This window comes from Macaca fascicularis, chromosome 7 (assembly GCF_037993035.2).
Source record: "Macaca fascicularis isolate 582-1 chromosome 7, T2T-MFA8v1.1".
In the NCBI taxonomy this organism is placed as follows: Eukaryota; Metazoa; Chordata; class Mammalia; order Primates; family Cercopithecidae; genus Macaca; species Macaca fascicularis.
This window is the reverse complement of record NC_088381.1, coordinates 131,280,896-131,305,625: the sequence shown is the minus strand read 5'-3', so window position 1 is coordinate 131,305,625 and position 24,730 is coordinate 131,280,896. Positions and strand designations below refer to the sequence as shown.

General features: G+C 39.3%; 1 protein-coding gene and 2 non-coding genes across 8 annotated transcripts in view; 1 reads left to right on the top strand and 2 right to left on the bottom strand.

Annotated features, from left to right (window-relative positions):
- Positions 1-24,730, top strand: part of PPP2R5E (protein phosphatase 2 regulatory subunit B'epsilon) — a 172,973-nt gene that overhangs the window by 52,234 nt on the left and 96,009 nt on the right. The window lies entirely within an intron of this gene.
- LOC123575006 (small Cajal body-specific RNA 20) lies at positions 11,678-11,819 on the bottom strand. The gene has a single exon (XR_006700178.2).
- LOC123574799 (U6 spliceosomal RNA) lies at positions 13,213-13,315 on the bottom strand. Its single transcript, XR_006699987.2, has one exon. It is a non-coding gene; the product is annotated as a U6 spliceosomal RNA (small nuclear RNA).

The following is a 24,730-nucleotide window of genomic DNA, read 5'->3' as shown; positions in this document are numbered from 1 at the left end:
ATGATTAGTGATAGTGAGCATTTTTTGATAGGCTTGTTGACTGCTTGTATGTCCTCTTTGAGAGGTGTTTGCTCATGTCCTTTGCCCACTTTTTAATGCGGTTGTTTTTTTCTTGTTGATTTGCTTGAGTTTCTTCTAGGTTCTCGATGTTAGTCCTTTGTCAGATGCAAAGTTTGCAGATATTTTCTCCCATTCTGTAGGTTGTCTGTTTACTCTGTTGGTAATTTCACTGTGCAGAAGTGCTTTAGTTTAATTAGGTTCCACCTGTCAACTTTTGATTTTATTGTATTCCAGAATGATATTTCCTACGTTTTCTTCTAGAATTTTTATAGTTTTGAGATCTTACATTTAAATCCTGAATCCATCTTGAGTTAATTTTTATATATGGTGAAAGATGTAGGGGTCGAGTTTCGTTCTGCATATGGTTAGCCAGTTTCCCCAACACCATTTACTGAATAGGTAGGACTAATCATATTTCAAGTGCTCAGTAGTTATACGTGGCTAGTGGCTGCTATATTGGTTAGCACAATTTTATTTGGCCTAGTTCTTCTACTCTGCAAGAATTTTACTACTTATTTTTTTTTTTTTTTTGGAGACGGTGTCTCGCTCTGTCACCCAGGCTGGAGTGCAGTGGCTGGATCTCAACTCACTGCAAGCTCCGCCTCCCTGGGTTCATGCCATTCTCCTGCCTCAGCCTCCCGAGTAGCTGGGACTACAGGCGCCCGCCACCTCGCCCGGCTAGTTTTTTTGTATTTTTTAGTAGAGATGGGGTTTCACCGTGTTAGCCAGGATGGTCTCGATCTCCTGACCTCGTGATCCGCCCGTCTCGGCCTCCCAAAGTGCTGGGATTACAGGCTTGAGCCACCGCGCCCGGCCTAATTTTACTACTTATTAGCTATAGGTCATTCAGACTTAGGTATTCATATACTAACATATACATAAAATTTAAGGAAAAAAGTATGTTTATAGTTACTTACCTCAGCTACTTGTTTTTAAGATACTCAAAATATATCATGTTTCAGCATTGTAGGTGATGATATAAATTGGCCTGGACTTCATTGGATTTGTGGCTGTGCGCGTGCCACTTTTCTAGTTACATGTATTCTTTAAACATTGATATGTAGCTGAGAAAGGCATCACTCAAAGAAAAGGAAGATGACTTGTACTTGAATTAAAGTCTGACATACCATGATAGACATATTCTAAATCTCGGTGCCATCAGGAAACTTGTTGATAACTGAAATTAAGAATTTTGATATTGACTAGGTGCAGCAGCTCATGCCTGTAATTCCAGCACTTTGGAAGGCCAGAGGGCACACTGTTTGAACTTAGGAGTTTAAGACCAGCCTGAGCAACGTGGCAAAACCCCATCTCTACAAAAAATACAAAAATTGGCTGGACATGGTGGTGTGCACCTGTAGTCCCAGCTACTTGGGAGGCTGAGGTGGGAGGTCAAGGCTGCAGTGAGCCATGATTGGGCCAGTGCGCTCCAGCCTGGGTGAGAGTGAGACTCGTTCTCCAAAAAAAAAAAAAACAACAACAAAAAAGGAAAACAACAACAAAAATTATGGTATTTGGTGACCAACATTGAGTTTGGGGCTATATAAATCCATGAAGAAGAGTTTTGGGACGAATAGTTTGTATTGAGTGAGGGTATGTGAGAGGCAATGATACCTGAAAAGTGAATTAGCAATTTTTTATGTTCATTTTTTGCTTTCCAAATCTTCTTTGGTGAGCCTATACTACTTTTTATAATCAGAAATAAACTACCCCCCCCAAATTAATGCAAAAAGTAATTAAATCAAAGCAAGAATAAAACCAAAAAACCAATACCACTAATAGTACACAAAAGTAAAGAGGTTCGAAGACCTGGATTCTAATTCTGGTTCTGTCGTTAACATCTGTGTGATTTTGGATGAGTCAGTTAACCCCTCTGGGTTTCCACCTCTTCATCTATAAAACCAGAAATTAAAGTTGCTTAGATTCTTTAGGTCTTTTTGGTCATACAGTTGGGTAACACAGTTCCATGATAGCTTTCATGAAAGTCTTTTTGGGAATTTTAAATTTATATTTATATTTTATTTATTTAAGATGGCGTCTTGCTCTGTTGCCCAGGCTGGAGTACAGTGGTGAGATCTTGGCTCACTGCAACCTCTGCCTGGGGTCAAGCAATTCCCTTGCCTCAGCCTCCTGAGTAGCTGGGACTACACATATGTGCCACCATGCCAGGCTAATTTTTGTATTTTTAGTAGAGACGGGGTTTTACCATGTTGGCCAGGCTGGTCTCGAATTCCTGACCTCAAGTGATCTGCCCGACTCTGCCTCCCAAAGTGCTGGGATTACAGGTGTGAACCATAATGCTTGGCCCCTTTTTTGGGAATTCTTTAGATGGAATTAGAGAGTCTAGGAGATTCTCCTAAAATCATTCACATGGCTAGGTACAGTGGCTCACACCTGCAATCTCAGCACTTTGGGAGGCTGAAGTGGGAGGATTGCTTGATCTCAGGAGTTTGAGACTAGTCTGGGCAACATAGCAAGACCCCATCCCTACAAAAAGAATAAAACAAAAAATTAGGTGGACATGGTCGTGTATGCCTCTAGTCTTAGGTATTTGGGAGGCTGAGGTGGGAGGATTACTTGGACCAAGGAGTTTGAGGCTTCAGTGAGCAATGATTGTGCCACTGCTCTCCACCCTGGGCAACAAAGCAATAACCTGTCTCAAAAAGAGTCATTCACTGAAAGAATATTTATTAAATGCCTGCTAAGTAGCAAGCAGTGCCCTTTGGCAGGAAAGCATTTGGAAGAAATTGTCCTAAGTAGGTGTGCAGGTGAGATGGGGGTGGAAAGAAGCAAAAACATGAGAACGAATAATAGAAATAAAATATTTATGTAATACAGTATAATGTAAAAGGTGCTTCCTGGTTTTGTGTCTCATTTGATGTCATTTTTTATATTGGAGACATGAGGGAGAATATAAGGAAGCAGTTGAGACCATGTGAAAGACAAATAAAGAAGAGGAAGTTACTAAAAGCTTGATGGTACTGTAATAAAGCAGTTGGAGTCACCTGAGAAAAGAATATTTGGACTGAATCTGAGAGGAAAATTAAGAAAAAGTGATTGTGTTGAGATGATCAATGTGAGGATGGAATCCTGAAATTAAGTGTTGAGGAAGTATTCTTTGACAGAGTAAATACATACAGCATATACTGTTGGGATTATTACTGGGTTTAAAGATGTTTTGAAAGGTGAAACACTAACTTGTTTAGAAAGGACTAAAAGTACAAATTTGTTAAGACCCTCAAAACATAGATATACTTCTCAGGCTTATATAGCAGTCTCTGAATGCTTTTCAGAAATCATTGGATTGATTTCAAAATGCCTACATCGTTGGCACTGACCCCATCCATTTATCCACACTTTGCACTTCCCTTATTTTTAACCAAGCTTCTGTTCTCCAAACTACTCACCTGAAGAAGCAAAACATCTATTGGTGTTACCGGCAACAATGTTTAGGAGCATTGGAGAAAAAGACAAGAGGAATTTAAGAGAGGCAGGGTAAACAATAATAGTTTTAATTCCAAATCTGATTTCCTACTGGACTGTATCACATTTCTCTTATTTTAAAATGTCTTAACAACTTGAGCTAATGTTTATTTTCACTTTCAAGTAATATGACATTATGGAAATTCAGGCAATGTGTTAAAATACTAGGATACTGGTTTTGTGTTACTTTTCTCGACAGATAACTTTCTCAGATTCTTCCTAAGGTAGGAAATATTCTTGTTAGAGGGCCTGGGTATAGGTGTGGGTTTGAGACAGTTCAGCTGTATTCATGTTATGTGCTGGTCTCATAGGACTACAGGGATGCAGATATAATTATATATAATTCAAGAGGGCAGATATGATTGCATGATACAGTCAAATTAAGTACTGTGAGAGAGATGTGAGTGAGGGGCCCCTGCGGCTCAAAGGATGGGAGAGATCACATCAGGTTCAGGGAATCAGCCAGAAAAGTCTTCATGAAAGAAGTGACATTGGAGAGAACCCTCTAAGAATGGGTGGAGAGAGAGGCTGGAGCGGAAAGGGGCTTTCAAAGTAAACAGACCAGGGTTCAGACATGGGGTTAGCTGAGCCACAGACTGGGACTGAGAGTTTATGCGGGATGGTGGGGAAAAAGAAGGCAGGAAAGCAGAAACAGGATAGGAAAGGAAATGGGAGGGTGGGAAACAGTGGAGTACTGTGGACCCACGTGTGTTTTGCAGCTTTATATTCTGGTATAACCCAAATGATTTTGTTGGTAAATACTTGTGATGGGATTTTATATCTAGTGTGTATATAATTTAGTATACATTTCAAAATAAGAATACTGGCCTATATACATAATAGGTATTTATGTATGAATGTGTGTGTAACTGATACCAGAAAAGAGTGCTTCTTTTGGGATTGGTTAGGGAACCTACCATTTGTGCAAATGTTTCTACTTGTGGGCACCATGAAAAAAAAATTGCTCCCTGGTAGAAATGTTTAAAGGATCTCTCTGTGTGTGTGTGTGTGTGTGTGTGTGTGTGTGTGTGTAATGGGGAAAGATAGATGGGTGGGGTAGGGGGAGGAGAAATCAGGAGAGGGGAGGAGAGAAGTGGGAATTGGGAAAAGAGAATCTAGAACTTTAAAATGTGATTAGGGTACATTTTTTTTAGAGGAAATGCCTTTAGGGCACTTCACCATCAAAAACATTTGTTGTCAGCCAGTGCAGTGGCTCATGCCTATAATCCCAGCACTTTGGGAGGCTGAGGTGGGTGGATCAGCTGAAATCAGGAGTTTGGGACCAGCCTGGCCAACATGGTGAAACCCTGTCTCTACTAAAAATACCAAAATTAGCTGGGCGTAGTTGTTCATGCCTGTAATCCCAGCTACTTGGGAGGTAGAGACAAGAGAATCACTTGAACCCGGGAGGTGGAGCTTACAGTGAGCTGAGATCGTACCACTGCACTCTAGCCTGGGTGACAGAGGGAGATTCAGTGTCAAAAAAAAAAGTGTTTGTTGTCAGTATATGTACAATGACAAAAACAATAGTGTTAATTCTTATGAATTACTAAAAGTTAAAACACTTGCAGACTTTTATTTTTCTCTACCTTAAAAAAAATCGTGGCTGGCCGGGCGCAGTGGCTCATGCCTGTGATCCTAGCACTTTGGGAGGCTGAGGCAGGAAAATCGCTTGAACCTGGGAGGCAGAGGTTGTGGTGAGCCGAGATTGCACCGTTGCACTTCAGCCTGGGCAACAAGAGTGAAACTCCGTCTCAGAAAAAACCCCCCAAAAACAAAAAAAAACAGCAAACCATGGCTTAGTGCCTGTAGTGCCAGTTACTCTGGAGGCTGAAGCAGGAAAATTGCTTGAGGCCAAGAGTTCGAGACCTGCCCGAGCAACATAGTGAGACCTCCATCTCTAAAATAAATAAAAAATAAAATAAAATAAAATGGAAGAGGGCATTCACATATCTTAATTCATATTGTTGCCAGTATGCTTTTTATTTTTATTTTTTAAAGAGTGTAGCAGTACCAGTTCTTTTGTAAATTATCTAACAGGCTAAAATTCTTTTATTTATTTATTTATTTATTTGAGACAGAGTCTCACTCTGTCGCCCAGGATGGAATGCAGTGGCGCGATCTTGGCTCACTGCAACCTCCGCCTCCTGGGTTGGAACAATTCTCCTGCCTCAGCCTTCCAAGTAGCTGGGATTACAAGTGTCCGCCACCACGACCGGCTAATTTTTGTATTTTTAGTAGAGACAGGGTTTCGCCATGTTGGCCAGGCTGGTCTTGAACTCCTGACCTCAGGTGATACACCCACCTCAGCCTCCCAGAATGATGGGATTACAGGTGCACACCACCAACCCTGGCTCAGGCTAAAGTTCTATAAAAGAAATTGATGTTTCATTTGGATAGAACGTTTACTTTTGTGAAAACAATACAAGTCAAAAAGCTCTTGAAAGAAATGACTGTTGAATTTGAATATATTAGTTGCTTCAGAGGTGTTTATTTTTCTTAAAGTGCTGAAAAACTATTTAATTTTAAAATAAGAGTGCTGTTGCATTGTTCCTTAATACAGAAGTATTGTTGAAAGTGCAGCCTCTCAGGAAAGATGAGCGAACTTGTTTTTTGTGGGTAGTTCTTTGCTGCTTAGGATTCCTGTAAATTTAAAAGATGTTATTGGCTTATATGTTGTTATTGTGAATTACTAAAATATTAGGCCATAAAAATCTAACTTTGTGGTGCCCTGATAGTGTTTTTTAAATCTCTCCGTATCTTTTGCTAGCTTAAGAAAATTGGGAAGGACTTTGAAAATATACTTGGCCTAGACTTAGAATTTATTGTGTCTGGCCTTCCTGATCTTTTGAGTAGGTTCGGAATACTTCTCTTTGGTTTGGATTATAATTTTATTTCTTGTGGTTCCAAAAGTTATCTGTAACAGCCTCGTTTTTGTCATTGCCTCATTCTTAAGAAGCTGCTTTTTTTGCTTTTGGTTATTTGTGGGGGTTTGACACAGTGTATGCTTAAGATAAATGAAAAAAATATTAATAATAGTGTTCATGTGAGCAAGTTCTTTCTGAAAAAGGAAATGCTTAGACGTCCTTGGTGCACTTCTTTATGCTTGATACTATTCTTTGTGTGTGTGTGTGTGTGTGTGTGTGTGTGTGTGTGTGTGTGTCGGGGGGCGGGGGGAGAGAGAGAGACAGAGAGAGAGAGAGGTGGATCATATCTATTCTGATGCCTTCAGTTTCCCTTCTCAGGCTTTTTAGTCTGTATCTCCAGGCTAGAATTTTCTCCAGTCCAGACTTGTATTTCTAGCTACTGCTCGGTCCCTTTCACAGGTTTTCTCCCTTTAGGGAGTGGCCCCATCATCTCCCTCGTGGCCTGAGCTTCATTGCTTTGGGCCCTGAGTGTCTCTGCTTCTAACGGCTTGGGAGTTGCTGTTTTTTTTTTTGTTTTGTTTTTTTGTTTTTTGTTTTTTTGGCGGACTCTCACTCTATCGCCAGGCTGGAGTGCAGTGGTGTGATCTCGGCTCACTGCAACCTCCGCCTCCCCAGTTCAAGCGATTCTTCTGCCTCCGCCCCCCGCTACAGGCGCGCGCCACCACACCCGGCCAATTTTTGCATTTTTAGTAGAAACAGGGTTTCACCATGTTGGCCAGGCTGGTGTCGAACCCCTGACCTCATGATCCACCCGCCTCGGCCTCCCAAAGTGCTGGGATTACAGGTGTGAACCACCGTGGCTGGCCTCGGGAGCTTTTTGAGTTTGTGCTGCTCTCTCCTTCCCCGATCTCGGCTCTGCTCTTTCCTTTCTTCCTGTCGTGGGAGTGTCAATAGGTCTCTGTCTGTAGCGTGGCCCTTGTGGACCCACCTTTGGGAGCTGCCTCCAGGAGCTGGTAGTGTACTTCCTTGGCCCTCACAGCAGAAATGGAAGCTCTTGGATCTGAACCTGCCCAGCTTCTCTATAGTGGCGCCCTCTTACCTCCTCCAGGTTCACTGCCTGCCATGAATGTGCTGTGTACGTGCACCTACCTCTCTGTGCCCTTTCTGCACGGGCTATTTATTCTCTTGACTGGGAGAGCCCTTCTTCCTCTTGTGATTCTGGCCAACTTCTTTTTGCTCTCTCAAGAGTTGGCTCATATATCACTACCTCTTTGAGGGAGAACTAGGTATCTCCTCGTCATTCCCACTGAGAGCCTTAATCTCCTATAGTACTTACCACACTGATGTCATAATTAGGCAAATATCTATCTTTATGTCTGCGAGTGCATTCTATTTAAAATTGTGATCCCCCTCTCCCCATGTTCCTTTCCTTGCTCTGCTTATTTTTTCTCTTGCACTTGTCCCTTTTCAATATACTATATGATTTTTTAAAAAAACTTCATTTATGTTTTAAAAGTACAGACGAGATCTTGCTATGTTGCCCAGGCTGGTCTTGAACTCCTGGGCTCAGGCAATCTGCCTGCCTCAGCCTCCCAAAGTTCTAGGATGACAGGTGTGAGCCACTGGGCCTGGCCTGTATTATGTTCTTATTTGTAATGTTTATTATCTGTACATCCTGCCCGAGCGTAAACTCCAGCAGGACAGTGATCTTTGTCAGTTTTGTTCCCTGCAGTATTGTCGGTACCTAGAACAGTGTCTGAGCCCTGGAAAATGCTTAAACTATTGAAGGAACGTGTACTTGTATGTCGAGGGCCCAGCTCGCAGTAGGCACTGCGTAAATTAAACTGATGATGAACAGTTTATTCTGTTAGATTTTCTAGCGGGTGTCTGGCTATGCCCTGTTTTGGTACTTAAAAGTAAATATAATTAAACACTTTTTAAGATTTTTATGCATTCAGATAAAATGTTTTGTTAACAGTCTGGTTTACTCTATTTATTAGTTTCAGATGTCCCAGTCAGCCAGATGTGTTTCATGCCTTCTCATATTACCCCCCTTTATTGTGTAAACCAAAACCCAACAACTAAATAAATAAATATTTCCCCAAAGGTCGTGTTTTCAGAATACCATCTAAATAGAGGCTAAAATCACGCATGACCCATGGCAACAGTTTGTTGTTGTTGGTTTTTTTTTTTTTTCCGAGACTGAGTCTTGCTCTGTCACCCAGTCTGGAATGCAGTGGCGCGATCTCGGCTCACTGCAACCTCCGCCTCCTGGGTTCAAGCAATTCTTGTGCCTCAGCCTCCTGAGTAGCTGAGATTACAGGCATGCGCCACCACGCCTGACTAATTTTGTATTTTTAGTAGAGACGGGGTTTCACCATGTTGGCCAGGCTTGAACTCCTGACCTCAGGTGATCTGCCCACCTCAGCCTCCCAAAGTGCTGGGATTACAGCCATGAGTCACAGTGCTCGGCCTCCATGCCACCAGTTTTCAAACCTTTTTGCTCATATAGGCTTGAAAGAATTTTGTAAAACAATGTATTTTTTGTATTGATTCTGAAAAGTTTTTTTTTCTACATGTTTACATAGTTGCATAGCATGTAATTTCTAGGATATTTTAAAATGTTGACATTTAATAATTAAACTGTTTCATTACTTTTATTTATGTATTTAATGATACTTGTGGACAGCAATTTGTTTCCTACCATCATCTTCTAAAAAATTGAATGAATTCTTTAACTGTATGCTTGTTGAAGTTGTATTTCCATTGTACTCCAGAATTTTGTCAGAAAAAAATATTTGTAGACTGGAAAGTCTTATTAACTGTTAACCCTCTCATACTTCTCATACTTTAAAAATATATCATTTTAAAATAAAAAAAGTTAAAATGTCTTGTGACCATGAGGCTCTAAATGTTAATTGAATTCAGAAGTAAACAGAATTTGCCATTGCCATTATCACATAATTCAAACTAATATAAAGGTATTATGTTTTGATAAATGATTGTTAAAAATATTAAATAGTTATTGGAAATGTATCTCGATGAAATGCATAGGACTGTGGCTTTTTTTTTTTTTTAAATTAAAGAAATGAGCTCTTCATACATGGGTGAATATTGATTATTGCCAGAATGGGGATTTAGCATCAATTTCTTTTTTTTTTTTTTTGAGATGTGTCTTCCTCTGTTGCCCAGGCTGGAGTGCAGTGGCATGATCTCGGCTTACTGCAACCTCCGCCCCCTGGGTTCAAGCAATTCCCCTGTCTCAAGCTGAGATTACAGGTATCCACTACCACGCCCAGCTAATTTTTAAATTTTAAGTAGAGGTGGCGTTTCAGCATGTTGGCCAGCTGGTCTCGAACTCTTGACCTCAGGTGATTCATCTGCCTCAGCCTCTCAAAGTGCTGGGATTACAGGTGTGAGCCACCACACCCGGCCAATTCTATTTCATACTCTTCTTTTTTTTATCGTGATAAAGCACTGACAAATCCTAATTATATAAGTAAGAGATAGGAATGGGAAGTGTTCTGTTATTGCAGCATCACTCAATCCTTTGAACTATTTCTGAGTTTTGTGTCAAAAATCAATCTATCACCAAAAATTATTTTTGGTAACAACTGGTTAGATCCTCCTTCAGTATTGTTGAAAGCAGATAAACTACTAGATTTGCAAAAGAATTTGTTTTCCAGTTGTTATTTTCTTAACACTCAAACTGACCCTTTGTTTGGTGACAGAGAATGGAAGTGAGCTGTGCTAAGGTTTGGGACCAGTGAGCAGGTGTGTTTCTCTTTTTAATGTGAGAGAAGGAAGATTTTGAAAGTGAAGCTGAAAAAGGAGAATTTGCAGTGCCATCACAGACAAGATTTCAGGCTGGTGGTTTTAGGATGGAATACATAAAAAAAATGGAGTCTTTGGCCAGGCACAGTGGCTTATGCCTGTAATCCCAGCACTTTGAGAGGCTGAGAAAGGAGGATCGCTTGAGGCTAGGAGTTTGAGACCAGCCTGTGCAAGAAAATGAGACCCTGTGTCTGCCAAAAATAAAAAAAAAAGCAGGGCGTGGTGGCTTGTGCCTGTAGTCCCAGCTTCTTGGGTGGTTGAGGTGGGAGGATCCCTTGAGCTCAGGAGTTCGAGGCTGCATTGAACTCTGATCACTGTACTGCACTTCAGCCTGGGTAACAGAGTGAGACCCCACCTGTTTTTTTTTGAGACTGGGTCTCGCTCTGTTGCCTAGGCTGGAGTGCAGTGGCATGATCTTGGCTCACTGCAGCCTCTGCCTCCCAGATTCAAGCAATTTTCCCACCTCCGCCTCCCGAGTAGCTGGGATTATAGGCATACCAACACACCTGGCTAATTTTTGTAGTTTAGTAGAGATGGGGTTTCACCATGTTGGCCAGGCTGGTTCCAAACTCCTGACCTCCCATGATCCACCCTCCTTGGCCTCCCAAAGTGCTGGGATTACACAGGCATGAACCACTGCACCATGAACCACCGCACCTGGCCGAGACCCCAACTCTTAAGAAAAAGAACATTGAGACTGTGGAAATGGATTTCCTTAAAATTATCTGTGGAGTAAGATTGGTAAAAGGTTGGTAATTGTTGATCCTGGGTGATGAGTATGTGAAGGTTTATTATACTGTCCTTTCTACTTTTGAGTATATTTTAATATTTATGTTACAAAAAGGAAAAACAAAGCAAAAATTCTTTGTGGAAAGTTTCACCATGTATGCATTCAAATTTGAGTAGTGACCTTTGGCGCCACTAACACCATTAGTCTGAGTGTTAACAAAATAAGGCATTCTTTTAGGTTGAACTAGATGAAATTTCCAATATTTGACCATCTTGATGTATAAAATTGGCACTTGCATATGGTTTAACCTAATCTTTTATTGCATATATTGGTTCTTCCCTCTCCATCAGTTTCATTTCACTAACTGGGACTCAACTTGATGGCTCAGGGAGAATTTTTTTTAGGTTCTCCCATTCTCAGAGATATCCTTTTCAGTTAAGATTTGTTGAAAAGAATTTTAGTTTGTTGTCAGTATGGTGTTAGGTGCTATATAGACTGAATTAAACAGGCAGCCACTTCTTAACCCTGAAGAGTTAAGTTATGTTTTGTTCAGTGTCTATTCTAAGTGTGGACAAACAAATCAGTTCATTTAGCAAGGGCCAAGTGAACGGAACTAGAACGTTTGGGGACAGGCAGGTGAAGCTTTCACCTGAATGGTACCTGAGAAGTTGGCTTTATTTATTTATTTATTTATTTTTACTATAAATGTGTGAGGTAGGAAAACAAGGCTGCCCAGCTCATGGCAGTTCTGAGGATGATCCTTGAGGGCTGATGTCGGCCTCCAGTCTTCGCTGAGGAGAAAAGCACCCTCCCTCCCCCACCCACAGCAGCATGGGAGAGAGGCCCTGGAAGTTGGCTTTATATAGAAGTTAATCTTCCAAAGACCTCGGAGTGTATCTCTGTGTGTTTTCATCTTTATTGTGAAACCTGGAAATAACAGACTGGAGATAGGTATTGTTCTTAATGATTTCTTTCTTTCTTTTTTTTTTTGAAACAGTCTCTCACTCTGTCACCCATGGTTTACTGCAGTGGCATGATCTCAGCTCACTACAACCTCCTTCTCCTGGATTCAAGCATTTCTCATGCCTCAGACTCTCAAGTAGCTGGGACTACAGGTGTGGACCACCATACCTGGCTAATTTTGTTTTTGTATTTTTAGTACAAGATGGGGTTTCTCCATATTGGCCAGGCTGCTTTTGAACTCCTGGCCTCAAGTGATCTGCCCGCCTCAGGCTCCCAAAATGCTGAGATTACAGGCATGAGCCACTGTACCTGGCCAATTTTTTCTTTATTGGGAAGGAGATTGGCATCTAGAGAAGTTAAGTGACTTAATCTCCTCTCAGGGTAAGTCAGCATTGGAGCCAGGTTCTCATGGTTTCTCAGTATGTACTTCATATCCTAGATCAGTGGTTCTCAAAGCATGCTTTGGGGATCCCCAGAGGTTCCTGAGACCTTTTCAGGGGTCTGTGAGGTCAAAACTAATTTTATAGTAATACTAAGACATGATATGTTTTTCCCTCTCTCATGAATATACTGTGTTTTCCAGAATCTACATTACCTGTACCGTTGCAAGAAATTGAAGCAAAAGTGGGTTTTGGGAATCCAGTTGCTTTATATTAAGCCAGACATTAAAGAGATATATAAAAGTGTAACCTGGTGCCACTTTTCTCACTCATTTTTTTGAGGAAAATGTAGTTTAAAAAAAATTTACAATTGTATTGAAATGAATTAATACATATTAAAATTTTTCCCATTTTTAATTTTAAAGTGGTAAATGTTGGTAGATATAATCCATATTTTTAAAAAGTTCTTTGAGATCCTCAATAATTGTGAAACTAAAAGTTTCAATGAGACCTCTGGGTTTCAGTTTCATCATTCTCAAAAAGAGGCCAGATGTTAGGTTGTAGAGGACCACAAGTTGTCATTCGATGTGTCCCAAGTCATTTGAAAATAGTCTGTTTTCAGTTCTACAGGATAGATATCCACATCATAAAAACCTTTATTCAATTTGCCCTTCTTTGGTTTCCTTATATGTAGTTTCAGCAGGTAACCAAGTATTAACTGAAGCTAAGCTGTGTCATTTTTATTTCCCCATTTGAAGTGGGAAAGCAACCTCAAGTGAATATTTGAAGGATCTCCAAGCTGAATTGTTTGTCCATGTTTTGCGTAAGAGCAATGTCAGTTGGATTTCATTGTTTCTTTCATGGATTTTTGGATTTGTAGTTTCAGTATACATTTAAATATTTTTTATATATATATATTTAAATTTTTTTCTCTTAAAAGGGGCCATGCTAATCCTCTCTGTATCATTCCAATTTTAGTATATGTGCTGCTTCAGTGTATGTTTTTATTAAGAGCTTTTTCAGTAGGATTCTGTATTGTATAGATAAGAGACCCTTAACGTTATGGCTGCCTTACACTTTTCTTTGAAAAGGTTTAAGAACCTTTCTTAAAATTAATATTTGCATTTATTTGGCAATTAAGTTTTATAGGTAATGGATCTAATTTATTTTTCCCTTTTTTTCTTATTTCCTCTTCCCCTCTCCTTCCCATCTCCTTTCTCCATTACTGCTTTTTTTCTCTCCTTCCCTCCCCTCTTTTAATTGCCAATATGACCTTGGGTGAAATACTTAGTCTCTATGTATCTTGGATTCTCCATTTGTAATGTGTGATGTTGTGAAATAATTTCTGTAAACCACATAGAACATTGCCTGGCTCATTATCAAGGCTCAGTAAATGTTAGCTGCAATTTTTGTTGTTGTTATCATTAAAGCAGGTTGGCAGTTCCTGGAATGTATTGAGTACTCAATAAATGGTGGTTATTTATATTATTTAATATTACCATTTTGCACGTTTGCTTTTAGATGGTCTATTGTGTTTGGCTGAGGCAGATGTGTAGTAGGTGTAGTAGTAGTATTATATGCTGTCTTGATTTTTTAATGATAACGGGTTTCTTTTTTATGAAATGGTGCAGATGCTGATACTCCATGGCTGTAATCCAAATATTTAGTAGGTATTGTGGCCTTTATAAGCATACTCCCGAGAACAGCCCATGAATTGAATGGGAGGTGTGGAGATTTGGTCCTTGTAAATCACCGTTTAGAAATGGAGATGTATTGGATTCATATTTCGTGTGTAGTAAAGTCATAAAACAGACTGTACTACTTTACAGTCTAAGTGATTCATCTTGTTCTTAGTTTTCAGCTGTTAGTGGACACTAGTCAGGTATAATAAAGCAACTTCTTATTCAGTTAAGTTTGTGTTAAATATATGATCTTATTTGTGAATGTCATGAATAAGTAATTTATAGATTATTTTATGATTACTAATTGTTAATGGATCTAAAGGCTCTTAAAATTCTAAGGATAGAAGAACAGTGACCACCAGTAGTATGAGTTCTGTGTGCTGGTAATACACCTACATAGTAGGGCATTGAGTGCCTAAGAACTGCTAACCATTGATTGATTAATATAACTATTACTTGGGTGGATAGTAGAGTCTGATTTAGAAGTCAGAGTATGGTATGTGATATTTGAACTGATTCAGCAGGGATTTGAAGTCTCCTTATTAAAGGATATGTTGTTAATAATATAAACTTTAGTGGAAGGAGGAGTGGTCTTTTTGTAGCCTATAGGATATGTACTTGAATATGGTCTCTGTTACTGAAATATATGTAATTTTGAGCAAATCCTTTATCTTTGGTGAATTTGGGTTTTTCAGTTGCAAAGTAAGTATCAAACCTAGCCAGTCTAGCTCACTGGGTTGGTAGGGTCATTACATGAAATAACTCATTTTGATCCAGTGTTGTGCCTTCCACGAGAACAACAACAACAACAACAAGCAAAAGGCGGGGAAAAAAGAAGAAATAATACATTTTGAGAATGCTTGAAAACCTTGAGCATTATACAGGTTTAAGTTAGCATTCTTCCTACTTTCAAATGTGAGGGCATCGTTTGTGGAATATTCTGACTCCAGCTTGTGTTAATGTTTTACTTTTTTTGTTGTTGTTTAGGTTTATCAATGACATATACAAGATTTGAGTATCATAATCCTCTATTTTTATGGCCATTAATTGAAATGAAGAATGTGTGTATTCAAGTTTGAATATATAGACATGCATACAATAGCAGTGCTGTTCATGACACTGTAGTTAAGCATTTGTCAGAGTTTCCACTGTAAACTTCCCTTTGAATGTTTTTTCATTTTAGCTTGGCTTTCCTGTGGGTTAAAATTATAGGGCCTGAATATTTTTGGATGGAAACTTTTTCCTTCTTTTTAATAGGGAATGAATGCATGCTATTAAAAAAAACTATCTTTTCTTACATTTTTAAAACATTTTATCATAAAAGTTTTAAAAGCCACTTCTAGGCAGCTTTTTTCTTTAAATCATTGTGTTAAATGTTGTGACTTCATCCCTATAAACAGTTTTTCTTTACCTTTGTAGTTTTTCCTCTAAAAATTGTCAGTCTTCGATGTATTATCTAAATGAGAGATTATAAATAATTTTTGTAAACTAATTGTAAGATATAAAAAACAGTCATATATTGATAAAAATATATGGATACCCATCCCAAGTTAAGAAAAAGTAAACTGCCTAGAATTTATAAGATTCCTTAGACTTTCCTCACTAAAATTGTTCATTGGTCTTTGATTTAAGTATTTGTAAAGTGTGTTGGAAACAGGCCAGGACTTAGACTGCCCCTTTATATCCAGAACACCCCCTTCTACTGGGTGTCATGTGGTACGTGTGTTCTGGTTTCACGTGACCGGATTGGGTGGCTCCGTGATCCAAGACCATCCAATCTATAGGCAAGGCATAATGTGGCCCAGAGCTTCTACCCAACAGAGATGAGAGTGAAATGGTGTTCCAGCAGAACCTTTCTCTAGGGAAGTTTGAATTTGAGAAAGAGTTGTCGAAGGCAGGAATAGATGCTGAAAGACCCAAGAAAAAGAAGCAAAGAAGTGATAAGCTATGTTGATAGGGCAGGGAGGGTGAGGTGTGGGTTGATCTGCCTTGATCATCGCTTAAATTACTGTTGATCATTCACTTATATTACTGTTGTCAGGGCCACCTCCATGTCTCATGTCTCTCAGCAACATTGGACACTTGTCCAATTTTGTGGAAATTTTCCTTGTGGAAACATGCTCTTCTTTGGCTTCTGTGACCCTGCTCAGGTTTTCCTTTTGCCTCTGGCTATTTCTTCTCATTCTTTTAGCTGGCTCTTCCTCCTCTACTCAACTTGTAAGTATTGGGTTTGTTCAGAGCTCCTTCTGCTTCACTTTTTGCACCCTTGCCATAGGTGAGTTCATCTGTCCTATTGGCTTTAAGGCCACTTATATATTACCATTTATATATGGTTGGTGCCCCCATTTCTTTTCTTACTTTTTTTCCTCCCAAATATGACATTCCTTTTGCTTTTCTTATTTTATTTTATTTTTTTTTTGAGATGGGGTCTCACTGTCTTGCCCAGGCTGGAGTGCAGTGGTGCAGTTGTGGTTCACTGCAGCCTCAACCTCCCTGGGTTAAAGCCATCCTCCCATCTCAGTCTCCCAAGTAACAGGAGCATGCCATCACGCCCAGCTGAGGTGCCCACATTTCTATCCCCACCTCACCCTTTTCAGACTTTGGTCTTGTATATACAATACATCTCCATGTATATGTCTTATAAACATCTCTAATGTAACACATTGTCAGTGAAACACTTGATTTCCCCTACCAAACTATTTCTTCCCTCTTTTACCTGCTGACTCCGCTGTTCACCCAGGTGCTCAAACCAGACAACCCGGCTCCCACACACTGAACGTGGAGAAGTGGGGCAAGTGCCAGGAGTCACCTTTGACCCCTCTCTGTCTTAGTCACTTTTCACCTGTGTACTCTCCCCCCAGAGTAGTTTCTATCAGCAAGCACAATTGATTTCTACCAATTCTTTCTACAGTAAATTATCTCTAATTTGTCCATTTTGTCTCCAGTCCTTATCATGATTCTGTAACAGTTGCCTCCTGTGTAGCTGTAGTCTCCTAACTGGTGTCCCTGTTTCTTGTCTTGCCTCTTTTCCATTCATTCAACTCATAGTGACCAGAGTGATCTTTTTAACAATACGAAGCATATTCATATTTCTCCCTCAGGTTTTAATAATATAAACCATATGCGTACTCCAACTTTAATACTATCATGATTCTTTACTGAATCTGGAATTAAATCCAGGTTCCTTCTCTTTACCTTTCACTATTTTCTTTTCACCTTGGCTTTTCTATTGCACTTTTTCTGAAATCACTAATTAGAATTTAATGTTAAAGTCAAATGCATGTGGTTTAAAACTCCCAAGTTTCTAAAAACTTTAACAGACTTGATTTTCTCTCTCCATCTCATCCCCCTTTCCTGTTACTCTTTTTCATTTAATAAAATCCACACCAAAACCAAATTACAATTAGCCCTGTCCCAGCCTCTTGAGTCTGATTGCATCAGACATTTCTCAGACTTCCTAGAGAGCTGTTTTGGTTGTTTCATTAGCATTTAGAGGCATTTCTTTAAAATTACAGAAGGTTTTACTCTTGTATATCTTTAGTACACTGTTAGCACTGGAAAATGTCTCAGAGCTTTACTTCGTTTTTGCGGGCACTTCATCTTGGTTCTCTGTCTCTTTCTATGCTGAGTTTTCTGCCTCATTGTTGAGTTTATCTTGTCTCTAGCTGCCCCATGGTTCCATTTTTAATCTTCTATTCTTAGTTTTCCACTTACTCAGTCATTGAGCTATCTGTTCCTTTGATTTCAACTTACACCTTTATGGGAAAACTCTGGAATCTCTACCGTTTAATTTAGCCCCTTGTTTCCAGTTCTATTTCCAGTCTTTTTCTCCTTTGGAGTTACCTCACATTCCATTGTTGCCACTACAGTTCATGAACTTCCTTGACTAACTTCTCTGTCTGATTATTTCATTTTTACCGACAGTATCATCATTCTCCCAATCTGGAAACATTAGTAATCTTTGACTGTCTTTCTTTTCTGTTATATCTAATGTAATTTTAAAAATCCCTTTGTTTCTTACCTTTTGGTATCTCAGTCTTCTTTTTTTTCTGTTCTTCCACGGCCATCAGCTTCGTATAAGCCCTCACAACTCTTCATGCTTGGTTCGATGACATTGTTTTTGGCTAATTTGATTGCCTCCCATCAACCCCCCCCCCAAACCCTTCTCATTATGTTTGCTCCTGTCCAACATTTCTGTGTGGTCAGCCACATGAAACCCAGGTTACCCTGCAGTTTGTAAAGTCCTTGCTGGCCAGGTATGTCCTCATTCCTCCCTCTCGTTTCCCACTCTTTCTAGTCACCTGTCTTCTATGCCCTAGACATGCGTCTCTTATAATTTCTTCCGTAATGTGCTCACTCTCACCTCCATGCTGTTCTTGCCTAAAATATCTTCTACCTTTCCTTTGTTTATTCCTTGTTTTATTCATGCTTCTTTTTGGTCCCATCACTAGCTGAAAGCAGTTCAACCTAACTGACTTTCTTCTTGACCTTAGGCTGTGCTGGTGATAATACAGGTTTGAACTCTCAGTTAGACTCCAAATCGTATGCGAGTTCAACAAATGTCAGGTGTTCAGAACAAAATGAAACGACCAAACCTCTGTGTCATTACATTTTCCTGAACAGTAAATGAAATCCAAACAAAGAAGGTTGAAGTCTTAAAGTAAGCCAGCTTTAGTGCAAAGGAGAAGGCTGGAAGGTTACAGAAGGCTTCGAATCATCTTTTGAGAGACTTAACACTAATGTGAAGGGGTTCTTTATTTTATTTTATTTTTTGAGACGGAGATTCACTCTTGTCGCCCAGGCTGGAGTGCAATGGTGTGATCTCAGCTCACTGCAACGTCCGCCTCCTGGATTCAACCAATTCTCCTGCCTCAGCCTCCCGAGTAGCTGGGATTACAGGTGCCCGTCACCATGCCTGACTGATTTTTGTAGTTTTAGTAGAGATGGGGTTTCACCATGTTGGCCAGGTTGGTCTCGAACATCTGACCTCAGGTGATCCACCTTCCTTGGCCTCCCACAATGCTGGGATGATAGGCACGAGCCACTGTGCCCAGCCTGAGAGGGCTTTTAAATATTAACAGAAATAACAGGCCAACTGGAGAATCTTTCTAACCCTTGGTAGTTGCATTTTGCTTGGTGCAAAGAGGAGATAGATGACAGAATGCTTGTCTGCCTCAATCTATGTTAAGGAGTCTGTTAGGAAGATTAACCCTTCCAGATGGTCCTCCAGTGTGTGTTGTAGGTGTTAGATGAAAACAAAAATGATCAGTAGTGAGAAGCCAGCTCTCATTAGTCTTTAGCAGAGGTGGGATAGTGTACAGGTACCAGGTTGTGGAGGTCTGAAGCTCAGCAGGGCCCGCTTTCCAGCTGTGTGATGGTGGGCAAGTTACTAAATATCTTTGGGTCAATTTTTTATATGTAAAAATAAGGTTGGTAATACCTACCTCACAGCGTTGTAGAGAAGGTTAAAGGAGTTAATACATGTAAACTCCTTAGAACAGTGGCTGCCACAGAGTAAGTGCTTACTAAGTCTTTACTATTATGTATACATGATATGACTGGGAAAAGATGACTCATTCAAGATTTTCAGAAAGAACTATTTATTGTGAAACAGGAAATGGCTCTTTAGAATGTGTTATCTTTTTCTAATACTTGACCTGTCTTCAGTGACTCTTGTTTATTTTGGATTATTCATTCATTAATTAACAAGTATATTTTGACATTGTTTATAGTCAAGATCCTAAAAGAGTATACTGTCTGTAGGAGATCATGGTATTTTCAATAGAGGATAGATTCTGAAAAATTGTGAGAGTTGTATGAATGAGGTTCTTCTGGCCCATCTGGGTCTATGAACAATCTAGACATAAGACATCTGGTTTTATCAGAAATTTGAAACATACACATTTTTATGTGTACTCTCCATTCCCAAAGAGAGCCTGGTGCGTGTTTTTGCAGATTTATGTAATATGAGAGTTTCTGGAATCTAGATGAATGTCATTCAGAGTGGTCTCTCTTGAACTTGCCCCACTTGGTTTTTTTCAAAGAAGTGTTGTCATCTGCATGCTATGCTTGTCTTTGGACTTCAGGGTGGTGTAAGAAATGGCTCAGAAGCTATTGCTTGGTCACTTTTGTAATATCAGGGTGCATTAATGGTACAAGCAAGCGATGTGAATTGTCAAAATATCAGAATTAGACATTTTCTCTTTTTATTAGGATGCTTTAATTTTTTTTTTTTTTTTTGTAGAGACGGGGGTCTTTATGTGTTGATCTTCCCACCTCAGCCTCCCAAAGTGCTGGGATTATAGGTGTGAGCCATTGTGCTCAGCCACTTTTTTTTTTTTTTTTTTTTTTAAATCTGTTGATAAAGGCTTGCTTTATGATCCTGTGAAAGTAGATTAGATGTCAGTAGAGTCTTCAGATAATTTGCTTGTTTTATGCTGGAAATTCCTATTAAAATTATGCAATTGGATGAAGCCATTTTGTTATTGTTACTGTGAAGTGTTTTTTAATAATATAAATATGTTCTTCCTAGAGATAATCCCTTAACCCTTTAGCAGACAGGATAATCAACCACCACATTATCAGAGGGCAAGTCGGGTTTTTTTTTTTTTTTTTTTTAAAGTATGGAAAAGTTGTGAGTGCAGAGTGTGATTGTGGAATACTGTGTGCCTTGGGAGTTGGAAGTGGGCTATAAAGTAGGGAGGTAGGAGGCCGGACGCAGGGGCTCACGCTTGTAATCCCAGCACTTTGGGAGGTCCAGGCGGCAGGATCCCTTGAGCCCAGCAGTTCAAGACCACCGTGGGTAACATAGTGAAACACTATGTTTACAAAAACTACAAAAATTAGCTAGGTGTGGTGGTGCATGCCTGTAGTCCCAGCCACTTGGGAGGCTGAAGTGGGAGGATTGCTTCAGCCAGTGAGGTTGAGGCTACAGTGTGCTGTGACTGTGCCACTGCACTCTGGCGTGGGTGACAGAGTGAGACCTTGTCTCAAAAAAAGTAGGGGTGGTGGGGAGGTAGGAGATGAAGAGGACAAAAATCATTGTTTATGCTTTATAATCCTACTGCCACATTTGTCTGTCCAAATAAGTGGAGCGGAAGTATTTCATTTTGGTGTAAAATTATTCCTTCTGGTTCTTTGTAGTGAAGTTGTTTCTACACGTTAGCCATTGACCCAGAATAATAAAACTGAATATAATCCAGCCTCGGTTCTCTTATAGGTAAAATGGGAATATTAACATGTATTAGGCAGGATTTTTGTAAGATTTTAATGAGAGGACATAATGAAGGACCTAAGCTGGAGGTCCATTTCCTTGCCAGGTGCTTTATTCTTTTCTGTCTCTCAACTTGGTCCATGAGATTTAGATACTTTAATTGTATTTTTGCTGTTATTAATATGTGCAAATCTTGCTTCCACCTGGACTGTGCTTTTTTTGAGAGTAGATCCATTTGTTTTCATTCTTTACAATATATGCTCTTATAATATCTTCTTGTACCTTTTTTTGTAATGTAAAATGTTTTAACTTTTACGTTTATCTATATGGTCATTTAATTAGGGTTTCTCTCCATTTGGTCTGTAAGCTTCATGAAGGCTAAGAACATGAAGTTTGGTTTTGCTTAATAATGTATATTTATAGCCTAGACTAGTGCATGGAATGTAAAAAGTCTTCTGTAAATATTTGTGGAATGAGCGAATGAATGATTGGGTTAAACATGGTAGATTCTAAACAAATTCGTGTTGTGGGAAGGTTGAAATCACCTATCATATCCCTTCCAGACTTAGTCTGAACCCTTCTAGGAGGCAATTAAAAGTTTGCAAAATTTTAGTTAAGACCTTAGATCTCTAAATAACAGAGTGTGTGGGGAAAAGAAAGGTTTATAAATACTTTGAAGTAGTTTAGTATTTTATGTTATTTTAGTGGGGGGTTAATACTGTTTATTTTGAATATGTTGTAAAGAACTCTAAGTGTTAAGTTACTATTATTACTTTTAGTATGTATAAGTATTAATATTTGCGAGTATGATACTAATTTAAAATGTTGACTCCAAGGACAAAGCTGTCAAACATTGCTTATTTCCTTTGCACACTTAGCATAAACCTGATTATATAAGAGGAAGCCTTGATGTGTGAGACCCAAGTGTGTCCTTATTTTGGCAGTGCTCATCCAGATTGTTGCAGTCTTCATAAATTCTTGCTTCTCTGTCCCAAATGCTCTGTTTGTCATTCATTCTTCCATCCAAATGTTAACTCTCTTCACCCTTCAGTATTTTGACATGTTGACGATGCATGTACTGACAGCTGACTCATTTCACCTATTGAGTCAGCATCTTACCTTTCCTCTAATCAAGTTACAACTTTATTTGAAGTTATTTCACTGGGTATTAGTAGGTCAAGCTCAATATTATTTTCTTCAAATATGCTTTACACAACCAGACATACCAAAAAGGGAGGGGAGATCTATATGTATCAACAATTTATATTGTTCATTTTTGAAAAAAACCCACAAAAACCTGGCATTGTGTTTTACACAATGCCTAGAATATGGAAAATATTCAATAAACATTCTATGTCTCAAACACTTGAGCTATCACTGTGACAGAGCTACTGTTTCTAGGCTCATTTTGTAAAAGATACTAAAGCTCCAGTGGTGCTTTTTAACAACAACATTAATTGAGCAGCTAAAGTTTACTGACCACCAAATGTGTCCCAGATACTCTTCTATGTGTTTTTATTTTTATGTACTCACTTAATGCTTAAGTAAAGTCTGTGGGGTAGATGCTGTTATTATCCCCTCATTTATAGATGAGGAGACTAAGGGCCAGAGACTCACCTAAGCTTTCCCAGCTAGGAAATGGCAAAGCTGACCTTGGACTCCAGGCAGTCTAACTCTGTAGCCCATCGTCTTAGCTGTCACACTATACTGCCCAAAATTGCCCAGCTGGAGCCTGATTGGAACCCAGGTCCCTCGATTTCAAAGTCCGGGTGTGTGTGACCCTAAGGACAACCTCAATCATCTGGAAGAATGCAGAATGGGCTTACATTTTTTTTTCAAGTTCCCAATTATGCTGAAAGAAATTGAATTCATTTGACATCTTAAACATTTCTGTGATGTTTTTCCAGAATTATAACTGACAGACTTTTGAGATAGTGGACCTAGTTGCTGAGCTTAGTTTTAACTTTATTATACTTATTAAGGCCAACTCTTATTTCTCATATGTGATCTGGCTCCTTGAGTGGAAGATAGAGTTATATAATATGTTTCTGAAAGGGAAAGTAATTTTCAGTATAATCTGAAGAGAAAATGTTTGTACTACCCCGTGGCACGTTTAGCTAAACTCTGGGTTGCAATATTAGACATAGAATGCTGAATTATATCAAGATTGAGAAAAAGACTGTGCTTAGAATTGCACTGTAGGCATGCATATCTTTAGGTTTCAGTGACTGTCTTACCCTTGGAGATGGATGTTTTGTGGCCAGGAAACCAGCAGCATAGAAGGAACATGTTGTAAATAGTGTTTTTTCTTTTTGTTGAGATGGAGTCTCGCTCTGTTGCCCAGGCTGGAGTGCAGTGGCCCGATCTCGGCTCACTGCAAACTCCACCTCCCGGTTCACGCCATTTTCCTGCCTCAGCTTCTCGAGTAGCTGGGACTACAGGCGCCCACCACCACGCCCGGCTAATTTTTTGTGGTTTTAGTAGAGAAGGGGCTTCACTGTGTTAGCCAAGTTGGTCTCAATCTCCTAACCTCGTGATCTGCCCGCCTCGGCCTCTCAAAGTGCTGGGATTACAGGCGTGAGCCATCGCACCCGGCCAATAGTCTTTTTAAATACTTTTCTGTTCCGAAAGTGTTAAGCTGCCCAGACATGTTTGCTGTCCTTTTTAAACTCTCTGCATTACTATTCTCCAAGTTTTTATTTTGGAGTCATATACTCAAAACTGTACATAACCGTATACACACATACATACATAAGTACACACTTGGAAGTTTCTCCGTCTTTATTGTTTTATGCTTGAATAATTTTGCTTTTATACACACTAGGAAATGAAGCTTTGAAATGGGTTTCATGTCTCTTGGCATGGTATTTCAGATTTGAATTTTGGTTTTCCTCAACTCTTTTATGTGGGCTTACATTTGTATTTAACTATAATAATTAAGTAGCGTCCTTTGTATGAAGCATGGGAGAGCTTCACAATTAGGGACTGTGTACTACATGCCTGTGTACTCCATGCCATCCCTGGATTTTACTGCCGAGATTATGACTTTAATTATAAATGTACACTCTGTATTACTCTTGGGATTAGAAGCTATTCCTCTGTACTCAGTCCTGTGTCAATCTCAGGAGCTTAAGCTCTCATACTTTAAAACTCCCAACAGAGGTTCAAAAATAGCATCTCTAAGCTGGCATTGCAACATTGGATTAACTCTTGCTGTTGTTGTTTTTTGTTTTTTGTTTTTTTTTTTGTATTTTTAAAACTTTTTTTTAAGTTTCATGGTGACTTTGATCAACTATAAATTATGAATTAACAGATAAGTGGACTGTTAAAATAGCTGCAGGTTCATTTTATTCTGAAATAATTGGCGTTGACGTTAATCTTCAAAACAAATGGAAAGTAGATAGGCCATTTTATCCTTGAAATGCTTGAAAATAGTGTCTTCTTTTATTGCCATTTTTTTTGGATTTGGAAAAAAATCCAATCCATTTGGGTTTGGAAGAGGGGAGGTCAATTGAATG